Source organism: Chiloscyllium plagiosum, unplaced genomic scaffold (genome assembly GCF_037043375.1).
Source record: "Chiloscyllium plagiosum isolate Xiang-an unplaced genomic scaffold, Cpla_swu_hap1 HiC_scaffold_24, whole genome shotgun sequence".
Classification (NCBI taxonomy): domain Eukaryota; kingdom Metazoa; phylum Chordata; class Chondrichthyes; order Orectolobiformes; family Hemiscylliidae; genus Chiloscyllium; species Chiloscyllium plagiosum.
In genome coordinates this window covers 24,421,709-24,448,406 of record NW_028270162.1, presented here as the reverse complement: position 1 = coordinate 24,448,406, position 26,698 = coordinate 24,421,709, and the positions used below count along the sequence as shown (strand labels likewise).

Genomic DNA, 26,698 nt, shown 5'->3' with positions numbered 1-26,698 from the left:
TATTACTGTTTAGTAACTGCAATGCAGAGATTTAGTATTGTCCTTCTGGAGGGTATAAAGAGAGAGAGAGAGTGTGTGTGTGAATTGATGCAGTCTGGGACAGTCAGATGATGTGACTATAGCCTTCTCCATTTGTTAATTTGGTTCTCCTGTACATTGTTTGGGTGTCTCCCATTTCTGAACTAGGTCAGCTTGCCTCATTGTTTGTGTGTACTTTAGCACTAAAGCTGTGAGAAAGTGAGGACTGCAGATGCTTGAGTATCAGAGTTGAAAAAGGTGATGCTGGAAAAGCACAGCAGGTCAGGCAGCATCCGAGAAGCAGGAGAGCTGACGTTTCAGGCATAAACTCTTCATCAAGCAGTTGAGCTGTTGGTCCTGTCTGGCACTCTAATATAAATCCCAATTTTATATCATCGCTTCTGACCGTCTGTTTAACCTGAGACTTTAGCTTCTGCATTGCGCTTACCAATATAAGATAATTTTATCCAAAAGTTAAAATAGGCAGCAATTGTAGAAAGCAGGGCATTGGACATCAGCACAAGATGCTCCCATATTCTTTCTGTGATGTGCATTAAGTTAACTGATGTTGATCAGGGTTAATAGTCACGACAATTGGCTCCAATTTCCAAGGGCCTTTCTTGAAAGCCTGAGTGTGCTGATGTTGAATGACCTAAGGACTGCTGCCAGCCATGCTGTCATCTCAGTTGGTTAATTCACAATAATTCATGGTAGGTTTAAATGAACAATGGCCATCTCTGTTAAGGTCCTGGAGGATAGATCCTCATTTAGTTCTTGTGGTTCATTCTTGACACCAAATTGATGCCTTGACCCTGTGAAGCAGTACAAGACCCTCACAATGAACTTGGTTTGGAGGCTGGCAAGCACACTCAGGGAGGGAAGAGGAAGACAAACAGGATAAGAGTGGGTGTGCAGGATGGCAGTAGTGACCTGGAGGCACCCCTAGGAGAAACGGGGAGAAATACTGAGATGAAAATAGAACAAAGTTTCATTCAAAATCCTTTGGGATAGTGCTAATAGATTTATCGGTAGCTCCAAACTCTGGTACAAATTCAGCTCTCAAAATAGTGACTTAATGGTCTTCATTGAAAATTCTGGGCTTGATTTCGAAATCCTGTATGATGCTGTACCGAAGTAAGTAAGCCTGGGTAGGTGGCAGGCAGCAGATGAAAAGCAATGGATCTGGTGGACAGAATAAGGAGCAAGAGTGCAGCCTGATTTTTTTTTCATTTTTCCTTCATGAGATGTGGGCATTGCTGGCAAAGCCTGTATTTGTTGACTCTCTCAAATTGCAGTTGAAGTGAATGGCTTGCTAGATCATTTCAAAGGGCAGTTAGGAATCAATCTTATTGATGTGGATGAAGAGTCACATGTTGGCCAGAACAGATAAGGGTAAAAGATTTCCTTTCCTAAGGAACATTAATTGGGGTAAATTCCACGGCAGTGCACATGACAGGGAGACAAGGTTTCTCCTTGGATTAAATAAACTCTGTTTTAATCCCACCAAGCCTACACATTGCACAGTCATGGTACATGCATTTGCCCACTAATCTACAACCTAGCCCTCAGATAAATAAAATATAAAGTGATTTCCCAAATCATAGGGCTTATTTATGGGTTGGATAGATATATCAATGTCTGGCATATTATAAAACATTCTGGAGGACTTACAGACCGTGCAAAGGAGATTTACAGGAACATTTTTCGCACAGATCCATCCAGGTGCTGGCTGTTTCCTTAGAATTTCAAATATAAAATGGGAAAGTGTTTGGGATTGAATTGCAGCAGTGTTAAAGATTAGTGTGTCATCTCCACAAAGTAATCGGTGGTCGGGGTCAATTAGCATAGATCATGTCGGTTTTATTCATCTGAATTCGACACCAAAGTCTCCTCACCACAATAAATTAGACATAAGAGCTGCTCAGCTGTATGAATCCACTGAGGGGGACGTGGAAAAAGAAAATGTTTTGTGAAGGTCACGTGCTTGTTCTCAGGTTACAGCTCCTGATAATCTCCTGTAAATGGGGCTTTATTTGTTGTGCTGAGCTCAATAACCGATGACAGTGAGAGGTCAGACTTCATTCTGCTCAGAGGGCTGTGCTCCCTAGCGAGTCAAGACTGTGCTGGAAGGCGCCTGGGAAGAAAAACACCAGAAATGTCTCAAAGAACGCTCCCAGACACCTGTATTTACAATTGACACCACACCCAGCATCGAGTTCCCAGCATTCATACTTCCCCTAATTTGGGCTGTTTGATGCTATCCTGTTACCACAGCAAGCTCACAAGGGATTATAAAACCTTAGTTTATGAATTGCATTTCCTCAAACTAAGATTTTGTTGGCATCACTTTTATTGTAGATTCTCCAATACCTCAAAGTCAGTTTGTCAGCTCTCCACCCTTTTAGTTAGAAGGTCGTGGATACAAGTCCCCATCACAGAATTTCAATGCATCATCCAAGCCCACCTTGGAATATAGCATTCAGCAGAGTTGCAGTTTTTGGTGTGCAGTCTTTTAGATAGGAGGTTAAAATGTGTGCAGACAGAAACAGAGTTAATGCTGAGTTTGGTATGAAACAAAAGTTTGGATGAAGAGCCATTCTGGAACTGAAACATTAACTCTGTTTCTTTCTTCAGAGATGCTGCCAGACCTGCTGAGTTTCTCCAGCAATTTCTGTGTTTGTTCCTTACATTGAAAGTACTCCTAATTGTAGCAACCTTTTGATAGGTGAAGGGAAGTGATGGTGAAGTTTCATTATCACTAGAGTATTAATCCAGAGACCTAGGTAATGTTCTGGGGACTAGGTTTGAATCTCATCATGGCAAATTCAATAACTAAAAATCAAACTTGGAATTAGGGAATAATGATGACCATGTAACCATTATCAGGAAACCCATCTGGTTCACTAAAGTTGTTTAGGGAAGGGGACTGCCGTCCTTGCCTGATCTGGCCTACATGTGACTCCAGACTCACAGTGATGTGGTTGGCTCTTAACTGCCCTCGAGGCAATTAGGATTTTGGCAGTAAGTGTTGGTCTAACCATTGATACCAACATTCTGTGAATAAAGTTTAAAAAGTACCCAACATTGTGATTGCTACAAACTCTATATCTCCCACAACTTTCACAAGGAACACTGTAATTTCTCTCTATGTCCTTCAAAACGGTCACAACACTCTGATATATCAACCCCACCAGCCTTTTTTTTGCTCAGAAGCAATTCTTCAACGAGTGCTCCTGTATTTAGAACTGTAGCCAGGTAAAATTTCTGCTCACTTCACATCTGCTCCATGGCTCAGGCCAGTTTTCCCTGAGATTGCAGAGTTATTTGAGAATGCTGGACTGGCTTCAGGAAAGATTTCTTCCTGCATAGGGTAACCTGCTTTAGAGAGAGAGGGGGGAAAATCACTATTGCAAGCTTTCGCATGTTATATGCTTCTGAGGTAGGCGAATGAAATGTTGCTTTCTTCTGAAATGGAGTGATATATCTAAAAGAGTTGTGCATTGAGGGGTTTGAAACGTATCAACATTACAGGACTGAAGGGATGAATTGATTTCTCTGTGATCAATTACACTCCCTTGAAACCTTTGTCATAGCAACATTAGTTGCCAGGAATACATTGATAGTTCTAATGCTTGGCTTGACGGAAATATGACGTATTGTGTATTTCTACCATTTGCAATTAATTTTAAGAAACCAACACTCTCCCCTATCCAGAAAGCATGCTATACCTGCCTCACTCGCGGTGTATGGTAAGAAGCTACCAACCTTCATGACCTTATTATTAGTTAGGAGAGATGGTAAAGAGCAGGGTTAGTTTTACCTGGCACCATTTTAGATTTTTTTTTACTTTCTTGCTTGGTTCTGCATCCCCTCCAACACTCATCAACCCCCACTCCTCAGCTCTACCCTGGTCTTTGCCCACATGCTGCAGCTTTGGTATTTTAGCAAGAATCAACATTTGGAAATCATTTTTAAAAATAACACTAAGAAGTTGCGAACCAAACCGGCCCATAAATTTCAGTTTGGAATTCAAGTCTTGGGTTAGATTTTCAAACTTTCATGAGTTGTAACAAAGGTTAGCAGCGAATATACGGAACACAGGGATTTGAAAGCTAGCATCCAAGTTCAGCGGGCAATTCAAAAGGCAAATCGAATGTTGGCCTTTATTTCAAAAGGAATGGAGTGTAAAAGTAGGGAGGATTTGCTAAAACTATACAAGGCATTAGTCAGACCACAGCCAAATATTGTGAACAGTTTTAATCCTGTTATCTAAAGAAAGATAGACAAGTATTACAAACAGCCCAGAGAAGGTTCACTAAGCCAATATTAGGTATGGAGGGATTGTCTTATGAGGAGAGGTTTGAATAGTTTGGGCTTGTACTTATTGGAATATAGAAAAATGAGAGACAACCTTATCAAAACATAAGAGATTCTGAGGGATTAGACTGGGTAGAGAAGGAGAAGTTGTTTCCACTTGCTGGAGTGTCTAGGAACAGAGGGCAGTATCTCAGAATTAAGGGTCACGCATGGGAGACAGAGGTGAGGAAGAATTTCTTCTCTCAGGGAGTTGTGTATCTATGGGATACTTTACTGCAGAGGCTTGGTCATTACGTACATTCAAAGCAGAGATAAATTTTTAATCAGTAAGAGAATCAAGATTTATGGGGAAATGGAGCTGGGATTATTAGATTGGCCATGATCTCATTGAATAGGGAGAGCAGACTTGATGGGCTGAAAGACTGACTTCTTGTCCAATATATTACGGTCTTCATGCACATATAGAAACATTAGCCTCTCCTGAAAAAGACACAGTGAAGATTTGACCTCGCTACAGGTCAATTGCAGAAATCTCATGCATAGTTACACAGTTGAAGAGAATAATTGAAAAAAAATATAAATTTTTGCTCCAGGTCAAATTGTTCTTCAGTGAGCTTAGAAAAACAGAATGTCTGAAACAGCCACTACAGCAGTGACAATAGTGAATGGCACCGAGGTGCTTTCTGCCGAAGACAATATTGCCACTGTTAATGCAGCTCTTGAAGCAGATCAGCCCTGATATTGAAAACATCTCAGGAAAACCCAATATAAAAGTAACTTGAATCATAGGAAAGAACTGGCCAAGGGCAGTTCAGTGTAATACCAGATCTGAATAATCATGAGAATTAAAGCAAAAGTAAACAGTTTTGGATAAACCCAAGTTTGGGCGTGCACAGAACTCAAATATAAATTTTAGGAGATTTAAAAACTTATGCCAAAATTGGCTACTTCTCCACCCTTCCATTCATGTGAAAGAGTCATGTAGCTTAAACTCTTCCAAATTCACAGTGGAAGCAAAAGGGGTGGCATACTTGAGTCAAGACCCAGATGTATCCCAGCGGAAAGAGTATTAGGACCGTAACTAATTAGGACTGTGTGAGAGGAATCTCTTTAATTTCGAGGCTAGCTAATTTGGAGAGTGTCACATACATCTGTTGTTTGCACAAATACTGTTCTTTAGTCAAAGAGAGCTGAGAAAAATATGGCAGAAATTTACCAATGAATTCTCTTGCCCATGCTTCCTATGTCTTTCCCACAGCTGCCTCTGATTTGCACTGCCAAAGAATCATGTAGCTAGTTTTGGAGGGCGAGTAATTAGGTGCTTCAGGTAACATTTCCAACCACATCTAATTAGCACCAGATCCAAAAATAACATAGAACCATCAGTTAAAAAACTCAGAGTTAAACAAGAAAACTTTCCATGACTCCCACGCAAACTTCAACCATCCCAGCTATTCATTATTAATAACCCCTTGGCTTTATTTGGTCTCTGATTACAATTAATATTTATAAGTTAATCTTGCAATTGGAAATTTCACTGTAATAGAACCTGCCGCTTGCCGTTGATTAGAGTAAGCACCACTAAAGGCAGTATCGTGATCGCTGGGTTGGATCAAGTGTGTTAATAGTCCAAGTAAAAGCAATTAAGCCAATTAACCACACAGACATATGTTGCTCAATCTCCTTAATTTAACGGCCTACTGCTTCTGCAAGTTTCACATACAGCTTTTGCTTATTCACTTAATGTGCAATCAAAATGTTCAATTAATTCCACTTTTTGTTTCTTCCTCTCTCACTATTTAGATACACAGTTGAAGGGTAAAGACCCGTGGTGCAGAAAACAACCATGGTGACAAAGAGAAGTGAGAAGTGCAGCTAAATTGAGAACTTTTTATCAAGCATCTTCCCCGGATCTGTTTTCATCCAGGAATGTTGTGTCACTTGGGACTTCTTCCTCAGCAAAGTTCACAGAGAGTCTGGAAGGTGGGGAAATGCAGGAGAGAGGTCATTGCTGTCAAATGGAGCACATGCATTTCAGGTAATTGGTGACATAGTGACACCCATGTGAAGAATGGTATGGTTTCAATGTAAAACATAGCTCTCCTATGCCTGCCAATCAAGCATTTCACGTCAGATATAGCCACATGAATAGATTCAGCGTACTACTTCACTCACACTGCATTAACAAAGCTCTTGACTCCAGCATCAGTAGGGAGCACTTGGCAAAGTTGCTTTCAACCATAAAATAGCAGTAAGACACCTTTGCAAAACTGAGAACTCATGGGGAAATGAAAGTACACTTCAATGACTGAGGTCCCCTACTTGACACCCAGAAAAATGATTGTGGTTATTAGAGGCCAGTCATCAGACCCTGAGGTCATCACTGCAGAAATGAAGAGTCTAGATTAGAGTGGTGCTGGAAAAGCATAGAAGGTCAGGCAGATCCAAGGAGCAGGAAAATCGACGTTTCGGGCAAAAGCCTTTCATCAGGAATGAAGACCATAAATGCATAAATGAAGGCCACCGGAATAGAAGTAGTGTCACTGGACTAGTAATCCAGATGTCAAGATTCAAATCCCATCATAGCAGCTCATGGAATTTAAATTAAATTAATAAATCTAAAAAAATTCATTTCAGAAATGGTGACCAATACAACTACAAATGATTGGTGAACCAGATGGAGTTTTAGAACAATGTCTTTTTGGGGGATGGAAGATGAGAGGTGGGAACACAACTACGTATTGCTGTGGAAGAAAACAGCACAGCAGCAGGCTTGATCATACTGAATGAGCACCAATCTCCAGTCCAGCTTTCATCCTTTCATTCAAAATGGATTGAAATATTATAGAATCATAGAAAGACTACAGTGTGGAGACAGGCCATTCAGCCCAACAAATCCACACTGGCCGCCTGAAGAGTAACCCACGCAGACTTATTCCCCCTACCCTATTACTCTACATTTACCCCTGACTAATGCACCTAACCTACACATCCTTGAACGATATGGGCAATTCATCATGACCAATTCATCTAACCTGCGCGTCATTGGATTGTGGAAAGGGCACGACTCACTCTCCTTGCCCATCCTTCATATGTGAACCAAAGCAGTGAGTGAGTAAACAGACTGGCTATTTCCTCACGAAGATAATCACAACCAATCATTATATTTCTCTCACCCAACATCTATACTTATGCATTCTATGGTAGACACAAATGTTCGAAGAGAATCTGGTTAACAGGTGAATATTGAACAGCAAGCAACTGACTCTTCTGTCGAGTTAACCCTTTAGCCTTTAGTGCTTGACAGGATATGCCAATTACCCAATTATTTTCTGCAGTTGTAGCCTTTTGCTGCACTGGAACCAATGTTTTGTCATTACATTAAAACACCTGAGAGTAGTAGCTGTGTTATTATGTGGAGGAGAACCACTGTTTGCAGGTCTCCTTCAGAATATTCAAACTTCCCTGACTGCAGCATCTGAAGGTGGCATCGCTGATCTGCACTAACTCTGAGGGAAATGAAAGTCCAGCTCTTCATTTTGCCTCTTGTGTTTCTATCTTTTTATAAACTCTTTCGGACTCTCTGGTTTCTTTACTCTCTTCTATAATCGCCCATGCCCGTTTCTCACAAAAATTTTCCACCCAGTTATTTCTTTCATTTTTTTCCATCCTCAGCTTAACTTTCTGTCAACTTCAATCCATTTCTGTTCAAGGACTCTACATTTTTTTGCACAGACACACAAGCATACACACACATTTACACACTTGGCAATGTAATTGTCTCTACGATCCTGACTAAACACAATTACCCTAAATATGATTGATAATTAGGTTTGATTTTAGTTTTGCTCTCCTCCTGATGCTGGCAATAATGAATTCTCTCTTTAACCTGCAGAGCCAGAGAGATGTTATTAGTAAACAAGCGAACAGACTTTGTACTCAGTATCTATATTGCATTTAACAACAAAAGCAGTAGAATTATACTGCTCATTTTTAGGACCATCTAATAGCAGTTATGAGGGAAAGAGATATGTATTGTCAGGAGAGAATTGAGAGGGGTGGTGTCACAACCAGTCATTAGATGACGTTTTCTAATTATTATGGTTCAAGATACATACCTCAAATTGCTAAACTCTCAGGTGAAGAGGGATAAACTAACTCCCTTTTTTTGTTCACCCACCTCCTTTGCTGGTTATAGAAAGTTTAGTTTACAAAAGAATTATCTCTTATAGGGCCAAAGCAGACAAATTGATGTCTTTAAAAGGGTCAGTTTAACCAGGCACTCTTGAGTTAACAAAAGAGTGAGTTTACTAGTTGTTGAAAGTTGTAAGAAATAATAATGCAGCACATATACATACAGATGGGAATAAGAAGTCCAAAAAGGTAAACATTATACATTATACAGTTAAGTTTCTCTGTCTTTTTTTGAGAAGAATAGATAACAATAGTCGAATAGTAGATTTCAGGATTCTTAATTTTTGAGGGTTTGTTGAAATTTGTTTGTCGTGTTTCTCTTGACTGATCAGTTGACATCCAGCACTAGAGTAAGAGTTATTTTTACCTGACACGCAGGTATGACCACTTAGTGGCTTTTCAATTATGACCTTCATAGAAAAGTAATGCTCAAACCCAGACTAATCCATATGATCCTCAGTTCACTAGCACACTTTCTTTCATTAAGAACACACAGAATAGGGTTGCAATTGATATTTAACCACTTTCTTTTCTGAACCTTTATATTCCCCCGAAGGGGAAAACACTAAAAAAACGCTCTGCAAGACATGGCTTTATTGATGGGAATAGTCAATTGGGGAAATAGTCAACAACTTTATTATCTCTTCCAGTTACGATTTTCGCTCTGTTTGAAGATTCCCTGACATTCTACAGACACAACATTCTCTGGGTCCACCACAGAACCCTGCCATTGAGCACTCAATTTACAGCTGCAGCCTTGTGTTTTAATCAGTAGCAGACCTCTTTTAAAAGACACATCTTGGAGTTAAAAGTTGAAAAACTCCAATGGTAATTCAGCATTCTGATCTATTATTATGACAGTGGAATTGGAGACAGAAACAAATAGCAGAGTTCAATTGCAGGGGTCTTGTGAAAGCAATGAGAAGCCATGGCAAAGACGAGATAGTTTGGAGAAGCTTTCAATACGGTCAAAGCAATATGGCTTGATGTTCGGGAAGCAGTCAGTTTCTGTCACATTTATATTAATTGTAGAGTTGGGCTCATAAACATTTAGGCAGAAGCTAATGTTATGCTTCTTGATGATGTAATAGTCTTTCCAAAAGGGAGTTTATAATCATCTAGAAAAGAATATTTATAATCATCTAGAAAAGAATAATTTGATTAGGGATAGTCAGCATGGTTTTGTGAAGGGTAGGTCATGCCTCACAAACCTTATTGAGTTCTTTGAGAAGGTGACTAAACAGGTAGATGAGAGTAAATCGGTTGATGTGGTGTATATGGATTTCAGCAAGGCATTCGATAAGGTTCCCCACAGCAGGCTATTGTACAAAATGTGGAGGAATGGGATTGTGGGAGATATAGCAGTTTGGATCAGTAATTGGCTTGTTGAGAGAAGACAGAGGGTGGTGGTTGATGGGAAATGTTCGTCCTGGAGTCCAGTTACTAGTGGTGTACTGCAAGGGTCGGTGTTGGGTCCACTGCTGTTCGTCATTTTTATAAACGACCTGGATGAGGGCGTAGAAGGGTGGGTTAGTAAATTTGCAGATGACACTAAGGTCAGTGGAGTTGTGGATAGTGACGAAGGATGTTATAGGTTACAGAGAGACATAGATAAGCTGCAGAGCTGGACTGAGAGGTGGCAAATGGAGTTTAATGCGGACAAGTGTGAGGTGATTCACTTTGGTTGGAGTAACCGGAATGCAAAGTACTGAGCTAATGGTAAGATTCTTGGTAGTGTAGATGAGCAGAGAGATCTCAGTGTCCAGGTACACAGATCCTTGAAAGTTGCCACCCAGGTTGACAGGGTTGTTAAGAAGGCATACAGTGTTTTAGCTTTTATTAATAGAGGCATCGAGTTCCGGAACCATGAGGTTATGCTACAGCTGTACAAAACTCTGGTGCAGCCGCACTTGGAGTACTGTATACAGTTCTGGTCACCGCATTATAAGGAGGATGTGGAAGCATTGGAAAGGATGCAGGGGAGATTTACGAGGATGTTGCCTGGTATGGAGGGAAGGTCTTACGAGGAAAGGCTGAGGGACTTGGGGCTGTTTTCGTTGGAGAGAAGAAGGTTGAGAGGTGACTTAATAGAGACATATAAGATAATCAGAGGGTGTACAGGGAGAGCCTTTTTCCAAGTATGGTGACGGCGAGCACGAGTGGGCATAGCTTTAAATTGAGGGGTGATAGATATAGGACAGATGTCAGAGGTAGTTTCTTCACTCAGAGAGTAGTAAGGGTATGGAATGCTTTGCTTGCAACGGTAGTAGATTTGCCAACTTTAAGTACATTTAAGTCATCATTGGACAAGCATATGGACGTAGGTTAGATGGGCTTCAGATTGGTATGGAAATGTGTTGCTGGAAAAGCGCAGCAGGTCAGGCAGCATCTAGGGAACAGGAGAATCGACGTTTCGGGCATTAGCCCTTCCTGAAGAAGGGCTAATGCCCGAAACGTCGATTCTCCTGTTCCCTAGATGCTGCCTGACCTGCTGCGCTTTTCCAGCAACACATTTCCATCTCTGATCTCCAGCATCTGCAGACCTCACTTTCTCCTTCAGATTGGTATGACAGGTTGGCACAACATCGAGGACCGAAGGGCCTGTACTGCGCTGTAATGTTCTATGTTCTAGAACCAACTGCTGTAGCTTTGGCGGGCAGCCTTGTGAAAAAGTATAAATGATCATTTGTGTCATTTCTCCACTGTTTCTGCCAACCCTCTTCTGGACTTTTAGTGGATGATCATGAGAATTCCCACAGGAACTACTGATTGATATCTGAATGGATCGACAGGAAGGAGTTCTGGAATACACTGACAATGACAAGAGTAGAAACCATTTGAGGAGATTTAGTGATTGCACAGGGACCGACAGGATGTATTGAGGAGGAGCGAAAGTTGGATTGCAGAAGAGAAGTGAAGAAAACTGGAGGAGGCAACTGCATTTAAGAAACAAGGTCAAGGAACGCATCCACATACATGGGAATGGATTTTCCTGGCCCATTGTTGACAGGTTGGGAGGTGAGAAAAGATGACTGGAAAATGATGGTGGGAGGGGAGTTGTACATCCAGAGGGATGAATGATATCTTCCTGTAGCTATAGCATGACAGCATATGACTGACAATGTAGACATTGTTGAGTCAGTTGGATGCTGGCAATCAATTGAGCTATTTTACTGTCCAGTTAAAAGCTACTTGCTGGCTTTTGTGCTTCCCTTGTCCAAGTCAGGAGACTCATCCTCACTGGCTACTCATTGGCCCATTCAGGGACTTTCTCCCTTCTATGCAATCCGGAGTTGATCTTCCCACCTGTCCCAATGACAAAATAATCCGAAAAATTGTCACAGAGAAAATATTCTGCCTACTAAATGCTTTAAATGGTACAGAGGATTTTCAGAATGATCCCAGACTAGAAAGGAAGAGTCATACAATACTTATCAGAAAGACAGATATTTCACAGACTAGATATTCCACTCTGCTTTAACAGAGCTCACATTGGCAATAGGAAAACATTAGTCAGCAGGATTTAAAGTGGAAGAAGTGTTGGCAGTAGTTTTGAATCAGTTAGAATTTTGGAGTTGGGATGCCAGTGAGGGGAACATTGGAAGAGTTGAGCCCAGATGTAATGAAGGAGGCATAGGTAATATTAATCAGGAAAGCAAACTTTAAAATTGAATTGCAGAAGAAGTATGGAATGCACTTAAGGCTTTTATGTAGAACAAGGGAAAAATGCATACCACACATCAAAAAGGAAAAATATAGTAAGCCCTAGATGTCAGCATTCAGGAAGCAGCTTAGAAGAAAGATTTTTTAAAAACAGACATACTTCAAAAGGAAATAAAATGTGGGACTGATTGCCATTCCAACAAAACAAAGATTGCCAAAAATACAATATTACCAAAAGTAAGAGCTAAGTAAACAGTAATGCAGTAAATAACTGGGAGGTATAAACAACACCTGTTGTTGGAATATAAATAGGGCAAGATATAAAATGGGTTGCTGATCCAATCCAGTCAGTGTCTTGTCAAGTGCACAGGTTAAAATTAACATTCTGAATTTTTCACAAAACATTTCCTCACGTGAGATTAATAAAGAACCTTAAGACCCATTGACAAAGAGCAACAATTTTGAAATTATGGTAAACTAAGAGAAAAGGTCAAGCAAGCTGGATTCTGGGTAATCCAAGATGGAGGATGGAAACATTTGTAGTTGTAACAGCTGCTCCTTTTTTGAGGTGATTTCCTCAAATTCCAGAAGCAGCAATTACTGTTTTATATGCTGTTGCAATTGTTTTGGAACTTTGGAGAGAAAAAAAATCAAAACAGCAGCACTTTTAAAAGGGAGAAAGTCAAAGACAGTGAGCACATGGTCTGTGAGGGAGAGAGAGAGAAAGAAGCCTACACTGCTAACTGACACAGCAGTGAATCTGCGCAGTTATTGTCTTTGCTGTTTGAATTCATGTATCGCTGGACATTGGAGTGTGTCTGGGAAAACTTAAACAGTGAAATTCACAACTGATCTTGGAGGAACCTGTTTGGTAAAGGTCACAGCACAGAAACAGATACGTATATAGTTTTAGGTATAGCCTTGCTGTATATCTACAATAGAGAGTAGAGTGGGTTCTCTTTTGATTATATATTTTTGTTGGGATCTGTCTCTTGATTAAACTTTAATAATATAAACTATAAGTATTAAGTTAGCCTGAAGCACTGTTTTGTAGAGCAAAAAGATGGTGCTATTTTCTGGGTCTGTAGATGGAAGGAGCAAAATCGCCTTTAGTAGAGTGATACGCTTTTCTTGTCAGAGGTGGGAGTTTTGAGAGAGTTTATGGGATACTGAGGAATATATCTGCAATAAATGTCATTGGTTGTGAATCCTGTCATATTGAATGGATCAGTTGGAGTGCCAGTTATAAGCAGTGAGGAATTTGCACGAGCTAGGAGGTGTGATGAATGGCAGTTATAGGAAGGAAAAACTGTCACAGATACATTCACATAGATGGTTTAACTCTAAGAAAAGTCAGAGAGGTAGGCAGGTAGTGCCGGCCTTCTTCTGTTGCTCCCCCCATTTCAAACAAGTGTGCTGTTTTAGGAAATGTAGGGGGTGATGGATTCTCAGGGGAATGTAGCATGAACAGCCAAGTTTCTGGTATCAAGACAGTCTCTAATGTCATGAGAGGTATGTTGGGTTCTAAGCGATCAATTGTGTTATAGAGCTCTCTAGTCAGAGGCACAGACAGATGTTTCAGTGGCCAGCAGTTAAAAATCAGAATGGTGTATTGCCTCCCTGGTGCCAGAATCAAGAATGTCTCAAAGAAGGTGCAGAATGTTCTCAAAGGGGAGAGGGACCAGCAGGATGTCATTGTCCAAATTGGAACCAAAAATATTGAAGGGAAAAGGATGAGATTCTGATGCTAGAATATAGAAATGTTAGGCAGGAATATAGAAAGGTGGTCCTCTAGGGCAGTAATATCTGGATTACTCCCTGTGCTCCGAGTTAGTGAGGGTAGGAATAGGAGGATAGAACAGATGAATGTGTGGCTGAGGAGTTGGTGTATGGGAGAAGGATTCAGATTTTTGGATCATTGGAATCTCTTCCTGGGTAGAAGTGACCTGCACAAGCAGGATGGATTGCACCTGAATTAGAAGGAAACTAATATACAGGCAGGGAGATTTGCTAGAGCTGCTCGGGAGGATTTAAACTAGTAAGATGGGGTGGGGGTGGGTGGTGGGACCCAGGGAGATAGTGAGGAAAGAGATCAATCTGAGATGGGTACAGTTGAGAACAGAAGTGAAACAGTCAGGTCAGGCAGGGACAAGATAGGACTAATAAATTAAACTGCATTTATTTCAATGCAAGGGGCCTAACAGGGAAGGCAGATGATCTCAGGGCATGGTTATGAACATGGACTGGGATATCATAGCAATTACAGAAACATGGCTCAGGGATAGACAGGACTGGCGGCTTAATGTTCCAGGATACAAATGCTATAGGAAGGATAGAAAGGGAGGGAAGCGAGGAGGGGGAGTGAAGTTTTTCATAAGGAATAGCATTACAGCTGTACTTACGGAGGATATTCCTGGAAATACATCCAGGGAAGTTATTTGGATGGAACTGAGAAATAAGAAAGGGATGATCACCTTATTGGGATTGTATTATAGACCCCCAATAGTCAGAGGAAAATTGAGAAACAAATTTGAAAGGAGATTTCAGTTATCTGTAAGAATAATAGGGTGGTTATGGTAGGGGATTTTAACTTTCCAAAAATAGACTGGGACTGCCATAGTGCTAAGTGTTTAGATGGAGAGGAATTTGTTAAGTGCGTACAAGAAAATTTTCTGATTCAGTATGTGGATGTATCTACTAGAGAAGGTGAAAAACTTGACCTACTCTTAGGAAATAAGGCAGGGCAGGTAACTGAGGGGTCAGTGGGGGAGCACTTTGGGGCCAGCAACAATAATTCTACTCATTTTTAAAATAGTGATGGAAAAGGATAGACCAGATCTAACAGTTGAAGTTCTAAATTGGAGGAAGACTCATTTTGATGGTATTCGGCAAGAACTTCCAAAAGTTGATTGGGGACAGATCTTCGCAGGTAAAGGGATGGCTGGAAAATGGGAAGCCTTCAGAAATGAGATAACAAGAGTCCAGAGAAAGTATATTCCTGTTAGGAAAGGGAAGGCTGGTAGGTGTAGGGAATGCAGGATGACTGGAGAAATCGAGGGTTTGGTTATGAAGAAGAAGGAAGCATATGTCAGGTATAGACATGAGAGATCAAGTGAATCCTTAAAAGATGTATAAATGCAGTAGGAGTATACTTGAGAGAAATCAGGAAGGCAAAAAGGGCACATAAGATAGCTTTGGCAAATATAATTAAGTAGAATCCAAAGGGTTTTTCCAAATGCATTAAAGACAAAAGGGTAACTAGGGAGCAAATAGGGTCCTTCAAAGATCAGCAAGGCGGCCTTTGTGTGGAGCTGCAGGAGATGGAGCAGATACTAACCAAGTATTTTGCTTCAGTGTTTATTATGGAAAAGGACATGGAAGATATAGAATTTAGGGAAATTGGTGGTGACATCTTGAAAAATGTCCATATTATAGAGGAGGAAGTGCTGGCTGTCTTGAAGTACATAAAGATGAATAAATCCCCAAGACCTGATCAGGTGTACCCAAGAACTCTGTGGGAAGCTAGGGAAGTGATTGCTGGGCCTCTTGCTGAGATATTTGTATCATCGATAGTCACAGATCAGGTGCTGGAAGACTGGCGGTTGGCTAACGTGGTACCATTATTTAAGAAAGGTGGTAAGGACAAGCCAGGGAACTATAGACCAGTGAGCCGGAGGTTGGTGGTGGGCAAGTTGTTGGAGGGAATCCTGAGGGACAGGATGTACTTGTATTTAGAAAGGCAAGGGCTGATTAGGGATAGTCAACATGGCTTTGTGCATGGGAATTTGTGTCTCACGAACTTGGTGAGTTTTTTGAAAAAGTAACAAAGAGGATTGGTGAGGGCAGAGTGGTGGATGTGATGTATATGGACTTCAGCAAGGCGTTTGGCAAGGTTCCCCATGAGAGACTGGTTAACAAGTTTAGAGTTCATGGAATACAGGGAAAACTAGCCATTTGGATACAGAACTGGCTCAAAAGGAGAAGACAGAGGTTGATGGTTGAGAGCTGTTTTTCAGACTGGAGGTCTGTGACCACAGTGGAGTGCCACAAGAATCGGTGCTGGGTCCACTACTTTTTGTAATTTGTATAAATGTTTTGCATATGAACATAAGAGGTATATGTAGTATGTTTGCAGATTACATCAAAATTGGAAGTGTAGTGGACAGTGAATAAGTTTATCTCAGATTACAATGGGATCTTGATAAGATAGGCCAATGGGCTGAGGAGTGGCAGACGGAGTTTAATTTCGATAAAGGTGAGGTACTGCATTTTGGGAAAGCAAATCTTAGCAGGACTTATACACTTCATGGTAAGGTCCTAGGCAGCGTTGCTGAACAAAGAGACCTTGGAGTGCAAGTTCATAACTCCCTGAATGTACAGTCACAGGTAGATAGGATAGTGAAGAAGGCATTTCATATGCTTTCCTTTATTGGTCAGAGCATTGAGTATAGGAGTTGGGAGGTTGTGTTGCAACTGTACAGGATTGAGTTAGGCCACTGTTGGAATATTGCGTGCAATTCTGGTCACCTTCCTATCAGAAGGATGTTGTGAAACTTGAAAGGGTTCAGAAAAGATTTACAAGAATGTTGCCAGGATTGGAGGATTTGAGCTATAGGGAGAGGCTGAATAGACTAGGATTGTTTTCCCTGGAGCATCAGAGGCTGAGGGGTGACCTTACAGAGGTTTATAAAATCATGAAGGTCATGGATAGGATTAATAGACAAAGTCTTTTCCCTGGGGTGGGGGAGTCCAGAACTAGATGGCATAGGTTTAGGGTGAGAGTGGAAAGATATAAAAGGGACCTAAGGGCAACATTTTCATGCAGAAGGTGGTACATGTATGGAATGAGCTGCCAGAAGAAGTTGTGGAGGCTGGTACAATTGCAACATTTAAAAGGCATCTAGATGGATATATGAATAGGAAGGGTTAGGAGGGATATGGGCCAAGTGCTGACAAATGGGACGGATTAGGTTAAGACTCCACTTTGAGTGCAAGCAGCAGCTAAGGTAAGACAGTTTGTTTTAAAATTACTTACCGGTAGCGGGCAGCGGTGTTTTTTTTCTCTCTTTACAGAAAGAGCGGGAGCAGCAGGGGGAAGTGACGAAGACCAGAGGGGCAGCCAGGAAGGAAAGCAGTGAGTATAAATACTCACCCTTCGACGCCAACGGTCACTTTGAGTGCGAGCAGCAGCTAAGGTAAGACAGTTTGTTTTAAAATTACTTACTGGTAGCGGGCAGCGGTGTTTTTTTTCTCTCTTTACAGAAAGAGCGGGAGAAGCAGGGGGAAGTGACGAAGACCAGAGGGGCAGCCGGGTAGGTTTTTTTTCCCTTTAAAAGCGCGCAGGAGAAGAACCCGAGGCACTACAGAGGTAGTGTCTCCTACCCGCCCTCCTCCTCTAACCTAAATAATAAGACCCGTTGTGGTAAGTAGGTAAGTGCTGCATTTTGCTTGTTGTATTCTTTAGACCCAGTTTTTTTTTATAAAAGGTTACTTTCAGAGGGATGGCAGTGAAGGCAGTGCAATGTTCCTCTTGAGGTGAGGGATGCCATGGACGTCCCTGCTGATTACACTTGCAGGAAGTGCACCCATCTCCAGCTCCTCCAAGACCGTGTTAGGGAACTGGAGCTGGAGTTGGATGAACTTAGGATCATTCGGGAGGCAGAGGGGGTCATAGATCGGAACTTTAGGGAAGTAGTAACTCCAAAGATGGCAGATAGATGGGTGACAGTGAGGGGGACTGGGAGGAAGCAGCCAGTGCAGGGACCCCCTGCGGCCGTTCCCCTCAAGAACAAGTATACCGTTTTGGATACTTGTGGGGGGGGGGACTTACCAGGGGTAAGTAACGGGGCTCAGGCCTCTGGCACAGAGCCTGTCCCCGTTACTCAGAAGGGAAGGGTGGAGAAGAAGGGCTTATGCCCGAAACGTCGATTCTCCTGTTCCCTGGATGCTGCCTGACCTGCTGCGCTTTTCCAGCAACACATCTCCAGCTCTGATCTCCATCATCTGCAGACCTCACTTTCCCCTTCAAGGGTGGAGAAGAGCAGAGCAATAGTAATTGGGGACTCGATAGTTCGGGGCACAGATAGGCGGTTTTGTGGGAACGAGAGAGACTCACATTTGGTATGTTGCCTCCCAGGTGCAAGGGTACGTGATGTCTCTGATCGTGTTTTCCGGGTCCTTAAGGGGGAGGGGGAGCAGCCGGAAGTCGTGGTCCACATTGGCACCAATGACATAGGTAGGAGGAGTGCTGAGGATGTTAGGCAGGCTTTCAGGGAGCTAGGTTGGAAGCTCAAAGTTAGAACGAACAGAGTTGTTGTCTCTGGTTTGTTACCCGTGCCACGTGATAGAGAGTCGAGGAATAGGGAGAGAGAACAGTTAAATGCGTGGCTACAGGGATGGTGCAGGAGGGAGGGATTCCGGTATTTGGATAACTGGGGTTCTTTCTGGGGAAGGTGGGACCTCTATAAACAGGATGGTCTGCACCTGAACCTGAGGGGCACCAGTATCCTTGGTGGGAGGTTTGCTAGTGCTCTTGGGGGGGGTTTAAACTAACTCTGCAGGGGCATGGGAACCCAGACTGTAGCTTTAGGGTGCAGGACCTGGAGTGTAGGGAGGTTAGGAACATGGCATCAATTTCAAAGGAGGGTGCCTGTAAACAGGAAAGTGGCTTGAAGTGTGTATACTTCAATGCAAGAAGTATACGAAATAAGGTAGGTGAACTTGCAGCGTGGGTTGGTACCTGGGACTTCGATGTTGTGGCTATTACGGAGACATGGGTAGAACAGGGACAGGATTGGCTGTTGCAGGTCCCAGGGTTTAAATGTTTTAGTAGGGTCAGAGGTGAGGTAAAAGAGGGGGAGGTGTGGCATTGCTTGTCAAAGATAGTATTACAGCTGTGGAAAGGACGATGGATGAAGACTCGCCATCTGAGGTAGTTTGGGCTGAGGTTAGGAATAGGAAAGGTGAGCTCACCCTGTTAGGAGTTTTTTACAGGCCTCCTAATAGTCCTAGAAATGTAGAAGAAAGGATTGCGAGGATGATTCAAGAGAAGAGTGAAAGTAATAGGGTGGTTGTTATGGGGGACTTTAACTTTCCTGATATTGATTGGGAAAGCTATAGCTCAAGTTCGTTAGATGGGTCAGTGTTTGTCCAATGTGTGCAGGAGGGTTTCCTGACACAATATGTAGATAGGCCAACAAGAGGTGAGGCCATACTGGATTTCGTTCTGGGTAATGAACCAGGCCAGGTGTTAGAATTAGAGGTAGGTGAGCACTTTGGGGACAGTGACCACAATTCGGTGACTTTTACTCTAGTGATGGAGAGGGATAAGTGTGCACTACAGGGCAAGAGTTATAGCTGGGGGCAGGGAAATTATGATGCGGTGAGGCATGACTTAGGATGTGTGGCTTGGAAAAGTAAGCTTCAAGGCAAGGGCGTAATTGATATGTGGAACTTGTTCAAGGAGTAACCACTGAGTGTCCTTGATAAGTATGTACCCGTCAGGCAGGGAGGAAAGCGTCATGTGAGGGAGCCGTGGTTTAATAAGGAATTGGAATCCCTTGTTAAATGGAAGAGGGCGGCCTATGTAAAGATGAAGGTTCAATTGGGGTGATTGAGAGTTATAAGGTAGCCAGGAAGGACCTGAAGAGAGAGCTAATAGCAGCAAGGAGGGGACATGAAAGGTCCTCAGTTGGTAGGATTAGGGAAAACCCTAAGGCTTTCTATAGGTATGTCATGAATAAAAGAATGACTAGGGTAGGAATAGGTCCAGTCAAGGATAGTAGTGGGAAGTTGCATGTGGAGGCTGAAGAGATTGGGGAGACACTGAATGAATACTTTTCGTCAGTATTCAATCAGGAACAGGACATTGTTGTCAATGTGAGTACTGAGTCACAATTAAGTATAATGGATGGCTTTGAGGTATGTTGGAAATTCTGGAAAGGGTGAAAATAGATAAGTCCCCTGGGCCTGATGGCATTTATCCTAGGATTCTCTGGGAAGCAAGGGAGGAGATTGCAGAGCCATTGGCCTTGATTTTTATGTCCTCGTTGTCTACAGGAGTAGTGCCAGAAGATTGGAGGCTAGCAAATATGGTTCCCTTGTTCAAGAAAGGGAGTAGGGATAACCCTAGTAACTATAGGCCGGTGAGTCTCACTTCTGTTGTGGGCAAAATCTTAGAGAGAATTGTAAGGGATAGGATTTATGAACATCTGGATAGGAATAATGTGATCAAGGATAGTTAGCACGGTTTTGTGAAGGGCAGGTCGTGCCTCACAAACCTTATTGAATTCTTTGAGAAGGTGACTAAGGGGGTGGACGAGGGGAAAGCGGTAGATGTGGTGTATATGGATTTTAGTAAGGCGTTTGATAAGGTTCCCCATGGTAGACTACTGCAAAAAATACGGAGGTATGGCATTGAGGGTGAGTTGGAGGTTTGGATTAGGAGTTGGCTGGCTGGAAGAAAACAGAGGGTAGTAGTTGATGGCAAAGGTTCATCTTGGAGTGCCGTCACTAGCGGTGTTCCGCAAGGATCTGTTTTGGGACCATTGCTGTTTGTCATTTTTATAAATGACCTGGAGGAGGGGTTAGAAGGTTGGGTGAGCAAGTTTGCGGATGATACGAAAGTCGGAGGAGTTGTAGACAGTGAGGAAGGATGTGGCAGGTTACAGCGGGATATAGATAAGCTGCAGAACTGGGCAGAAAGGTGGCAAATGGAGTTCAATGTAGCTAAGTGTGAGGTAATTCACTTTGGTAAGAGTAATAAAAAGATGGGGTACTGGGCTAATGGTCGGATACTTGGTAGTGTGGATGAGCAGAGGGATCTTGGTGTCCATGTACACAGATCTTTGAAAGTTGCCACCCAGGTAAATAGTGCGGTGAAGAAGGCATATGGCGTACTGGCTTTTATTGGTAGAGGAATTGAGTTCCGGAATACTGAGGTCATGTTGCAGCTGTATAAGACTCTGGTGCAGCCGCATCTGGAGTATTGTGTGCAGTTTTGGTCGCCATACTATAGGAAGGATGTGGAGGCACTGGAACGGGTGCAGAGGAGGTTTACCAGGATGTTGCCTGGTATGGTAGAAAGATCGTATGAGGAAAGGCTGAGGCACTTGGGGTTGTTTTCATTGGAGAAAAGAAGGTTTAGGGGTGACTTGATAGAGGTGTACAAGATGATTAGGGGTTTAGATAGGGTCGACAGTGAGAATCTTTTTCCACGTATGGAGTCAGCTATTACAAGGGGGCATAGCTTTAAATTAAGGGGGTGTAGGTATAGGACAGATGTTAGGGGTAGGTTCTTTACTCAGCGAGTCGTGAGTTCATGGAATGCCCTGCCAGTAGCAGTGGTGGACTCTCCCTCATTATGGGCATTTAAGCGGGCATTGGATAGGCATATGGAGGATAGTGGGCTAGTGTAGGTTAGGTGGGCTTGGATCGGCGCAACATCGAGGGCCGAAGGGCCTGTACTGCGCTGTATTTTTCTATGTTCTATGTTCTATGTTCTAAATATCTGGTCACCATGGACAAGTTGCATTGAAGGGTCTGTTTCCATGCTGTACACCTCTATGACTCTATAAGAGTATCTATTTCAGAACAAATTACGTCAAAGTATTACTGACAATCGGGACATGACAGATCTAAGGAATAGAATTCTTTATCTCAGCTTTTTAATTAACTGGACAGAGTAAATGGGATTAAAGAATCCACAGATTCAAGTTAGTAGCATGATGTGCAAAAATTAGAGGGACGAAAATTCAGAGGGAGCTCTTGGACCAGTTAGCCTAACATCTCTTTCAGGAAAGTGCTGGAGGGTCATTGAGCAGATGCCATACATGAGCTTTTAAGCTATTGTAGGAATAGTGGACATGGCTTTCGAAGTAACTGGTCATGCATCACCAAACCCACTGGAATTCCTTGAGGTAACGAGATGAGCAGAAGAGAGCATGGCAGTAGATAAATGTTGCTCAGATTGTTTTTTAAAAAGACACAATGCTTCATTTGTGACTGCTTTGGAAACTTAAGGCTGGTGGAACATTTGACAAATCGATAAGGTGAGTCGGGAGCTGGTTTGGCAACTGAAAAGTTGTGCTAAATGGCAAATGCTCTATCTCAGAAAAAGTAACCAATGGAGTACCACAGGGAACTTGCTCTCTTCTGGGACTTCTACTGTTTATATAATATGGGACTGACATGGAAGGACTGGCTGAAATTCAGTTTATTGAATTCACAAGCCCGTCTTGCTGCATGAAAACAAATGCTCATCTTTAAAGTGACAATGCCTCAACTTGGGGAAATGTTGCCCTATCTAAACCGGTTTTATAAGGAAAGAGAAAATTCGAGAGGGATAATCTATGTTGGCTCCATCGACTGCAGGAGGCAATCATACAGCATCACGTCTCTAGTTTAAAAACACCCAGGCCTGAACAGGGGCTCTGAATGTGTACCAGCAATAGGAGGAATCCTGACCAGAAACACTTTAATTTTTCTGCTTGTGTGTCACAGACTCAGTGAAGCCCAGGAGCAAGCCAGAAATTAACAGAAAGGAGAATAACTCACTGATTCCAGACTTTAGAATGCTAAGGGGAGAACTTCAAGTGATTAAATGCATTTTCACCAGAGAAGCAACATTTTTACCTATTATTTACTATCCATGTTACTTATCTCTGTGATCTGCCTGTTTTGCTTGCAAGACAAAGCTTTTCACTGTCCCTCGGTACACATGACAATAAATTCAATTCAATATGGATAAGATTGGAATTAAAAGCTGCTTATTTTTGGGCAACTATAGCACCCAAACTTTCTACAAAGATAAACATTTTTTAAAAGGAAGCTACTGGAACGTAAGTGGGGTGGGGAGGATTCTTGATTTCAAGTCAATTGATACCTTTTAAAAAAAAAAGAGCTGGGTCAATTGAGAAAGAGTGATTGGAATAGATTTTGATTGGCAATGCAGATATTGGGCTAAAATCCTGAATGAATACTGATATATGGATTCTGGATCGTGTGTTCCAGAAGGGCTGAATGGCCTTAAACTTATTGTGGAAGTTAAATCCTAATGAGATGCTCTGTCTGCACTGTGACAAGCACAACGTCCTGGTGAAGGAACAAATAGAAATATAGAAGCTCCACAATTTTGAATTTGTACCTGGAAGGCATTGCAGGGGTGACTTGATTTCAAGATCGCAAGGTTGTGTCAGGAAGAAAATTTTCAACTAGTCTGGCAGCATCTGTGAAGGGGGAAAATAGTTAACAGCAACATTCCAGCAACAAGTCACAAGCCTGAAGCATTAAATGTTTGTCTTACTCCATGTACCTCGCCCCGACAAGTATTTCCAGCATTTTTTGTTTAACATATAAGCTGTTGAGGGACATTTTTAAATGAGGAAGGTTTGTAGAAACTCAGCAGTTCTGGCAGGATCCATGGAGGTAAAAACTGCGAGTATTTCGAGTCCCACAACCTTTCTTCAAAACTCAGTTTTTATTTCAACTATCGAGCATCTGCATTATTTTGTTTTGTGGGCAACATGGAGAAATATGTAGGAGAATGTACTTGGATCATCAGAACAGAAAAATAAAGAAGCCTGTGAGGAACATGACTGTAGTAGTATTGCTAAAATAGAAAGACAAAGTAGGTTGTAATTAAAAAGTAGCACAGACACACATAACACACACAAGATGGACGCCAGCACCTTCCGAGTTAAAAACTTAGATTCTTTAGCTACAGAAAGCAGTAACATCTTTGCTTTCTGCAAGAGGTTCTCAGATAAGGCCATTGAAAAATCAATGTCGTCAAATTCAGGAACTGCTTTGTACAGGAATCTTAAAGAGTGAAAATCTCAGCCTGCTACTTATAAAAAAGTAAGGATTTGAGACAAATGTAACATTGTTAAAGAGTCCAGGTAACTCTGGGTAAGAAAGGAATGGATTCAGAAAGTATAAAGTCAGAAAGTAAACAGGAATCTACTCACTAGTTATTGATAAAGTTAAAAATCACACAACACCAGGTTATAGTCAAACAGGTTTATTTGGAAGTACTAGCTTTCAAAGCGCTGCTCCTTCATCAGAATTTATAGCAAAAGATCAGAGTGTCATGCAACAGAAATGATATATTCAACAAACCTTTGCTGTTAAGTCTTAAAGCTTGTACTTCCAAATAAGCCAGTTGTGTGATTTTTAACCTTGTCCACCCCAGTCGTACACCAGCACCTCCACATCATAGTTATTGATAGTTCTCCAGTCATTTCTCAGTAGGAGTGGTGATGGTTTTCAGATAATTGGTACCAATGTTGTGACCACGGTAAGTCACATTGGCCTGAATTGAAAAGGACAAAGGGGAAGATCGAGTGTTAGAGGTCGTCAAAACCAAGTTTTAAAGGCCTGAAAATTATAGGAAGAATAGACTGAGGAAGGTAGAGAATCAAGAGTGAAAAGGAAAAATGTGTAAATGTAGGAAACAGCGCAATGAATCAGAATTTCTGCAGGGAGGTAAGAAAATGATAGCACAGCATGCTGCGTAGGTTGTAAGAGGAATGAGAGATCATAGTTCTCAAAATTCCTCTGGTGGACAAAATTCCGGTGAAGATACCCCAGCATTCAACAAGGAAGGTATCTCTTATTCAACGGAAACTACTTTTTTACTCCTGGCATATAGCAACCTACCAGCAATCAGGTAAACAAAGTAATCCCACCTACATGACTGGTAGGACTGATTTTTTAAAAAATGTTCATGGATTGTGGACATCACTGAACCAGCACTTATTGCCTATCCTAGTTAGTCAGAGGGCAGTTAAGAGTCAACCATTATGCTGCAGATCTGGAGTCACATGTAGGCCAGACCAGGTAAAGATGGCAGATTTCCTTCCCTAAAAGATATTAATAAAACAAATGGGCTTTTCCTGGCAATGGTTTCACAGTCATTAAACTCTTGTTTCCAGATTATTATTGAATTCTAATTCCACCATGGCAACAGACCTTCAGAACAATACCTGGGTCCCTGGATTAATAGTCGAGAGTGTGGTGCTGGAAAAGCACAGCAGGTCAGGCAGCATCCGAGGAGCAGGAGAATCAAGTTTCGAGTATAACCTCTTCATCAGGAAGTGTTTTCCTGATGAAGGGCTTATGCCCGAAATGTCAATTCTCCTGCTCCTCAGATGCTGCCTGACCTGCTGTGCTTTTCCAGCACCACACTCTTAACTCTGATCTCCAGCATCTGCAGTCTGAACTTTCTCCTCCCTGGGTGAATAGCCTAGCAATAATACCATTAGGCCATCATCTACCTTCTTTTGTCCGACCTGTAATCAATATGAACCCTGGAGACAGAAAGCAAATAATTTACATCAAACCATATAAAGAAAGCTGACTGTATAAGCTGAGTATAAGCAAAATTAATAATGGTTTCAGAAGTCTATACTTGAACAGAAATTCTTTAGAATTCTAAAAAGAAACACTGCTTTTAAAAAATAAAAGGTGGCTTATTTCTGAGCTGCTGGCTGGTTGCTTTAGGGCTGAGCTGGCATGAGGTTATGAATTGAGTCAGAATTACTAATAGACGTCAAACCAAGACTGCCCAAGGGACCTGGATTGGTTTGCATTGGAGCAGCGAGCAGAAACTGAATCAAGTCAGGGCAGCCAGCAGAAGTCAGGTCTTAACTCCATGTATAAAATCAATTTTCAAATCAACTTGCTCAGGCAAAGCTTGGGAACAGGTGGGACTTGAAACCGATCCTTCTAGCCTAGAGGTAGCAACACTACCACTGTGTTACAAGATTCTCTATTTTTTTTAATCAGCCTGTTTGAACATGATATGACACACCTCCTTGACAAGTGAGACCTGTCTGGTCCAGAGGCTGGGTCAAACCACTCCATCATAACACCTTGTATGTTAAAGCACGCTTTAGAAAATATTACTCGCACCATTTGGATGAAGGACATATTCTATGCTAGCATTAGTATTAGAAATTTTAACTCACCTGGAAGAAGTGAGTCATGGTAATACCACTGAAGAGAAATTGAAAGCATCCGCCATTTTGGTCAGGATTGGATAGATCCCGTAGCAAAGAATATTTCCAGCAAAGGAAAAGGAAAGAAAAATAATTAGATCATTGGCAACAAACCCATGAAAAGATGCATGTAAAAAGTATTGCCTCGGTACGAAGTGTACCATCATAGAATTACACATTAGGAGGCCATTCTGGCCATAATACTGATTCCTGTTGTTTCACATAGGTTTTCAGTTAGCCCCATTTTGCTGCTCCTTTTCTAAAGACCTGCAAATCATTCCTTGTCAATTATATATTCAATTCCACTGGAACAAACATGTTGAATCTGGTCCTCCGCAGGTAGTGCATTCCCATTTGCGCACTTATCAGTGGAAACTTTCTTCTGTCCACATGACCAAAACTCCCTCCTAACTTTGAACACCTCCATGGAATCTCCCCTTAGCCTTTTCCGCTCCAAAGAGAACACGACTGTCTGGCAGATCTGCGCAAAGTTCCTCAACTGACGATGT

At 42.0% G+C, this 26,698-nt stretch overlaps 1 long non-coding RNA gene across 1 annotated transcript; it reads right to left on the bottom strand.

The window, feature by feature from the left end:
* Positions 1-1,911: 1,911 nt before the first annotated feature.
* On the bottom strand, positions 1,912-26,173 carry LOC122562461 (uncharacterized). Its single transcript, XR_006315313.2, has 3 exons — positions 26,160-26,173; positions 23,336-23,417; positions 1,912-2,152 (listed from the first exon to the last, which is right to left on the bottom strand). It is a non-coding gene; the product is annotated as an uncharacterized LOC122562461 (long non-coding RNA).
* Between the last annotated feature and the right edge of the window lie 525 nt (positions 26,174-26,698).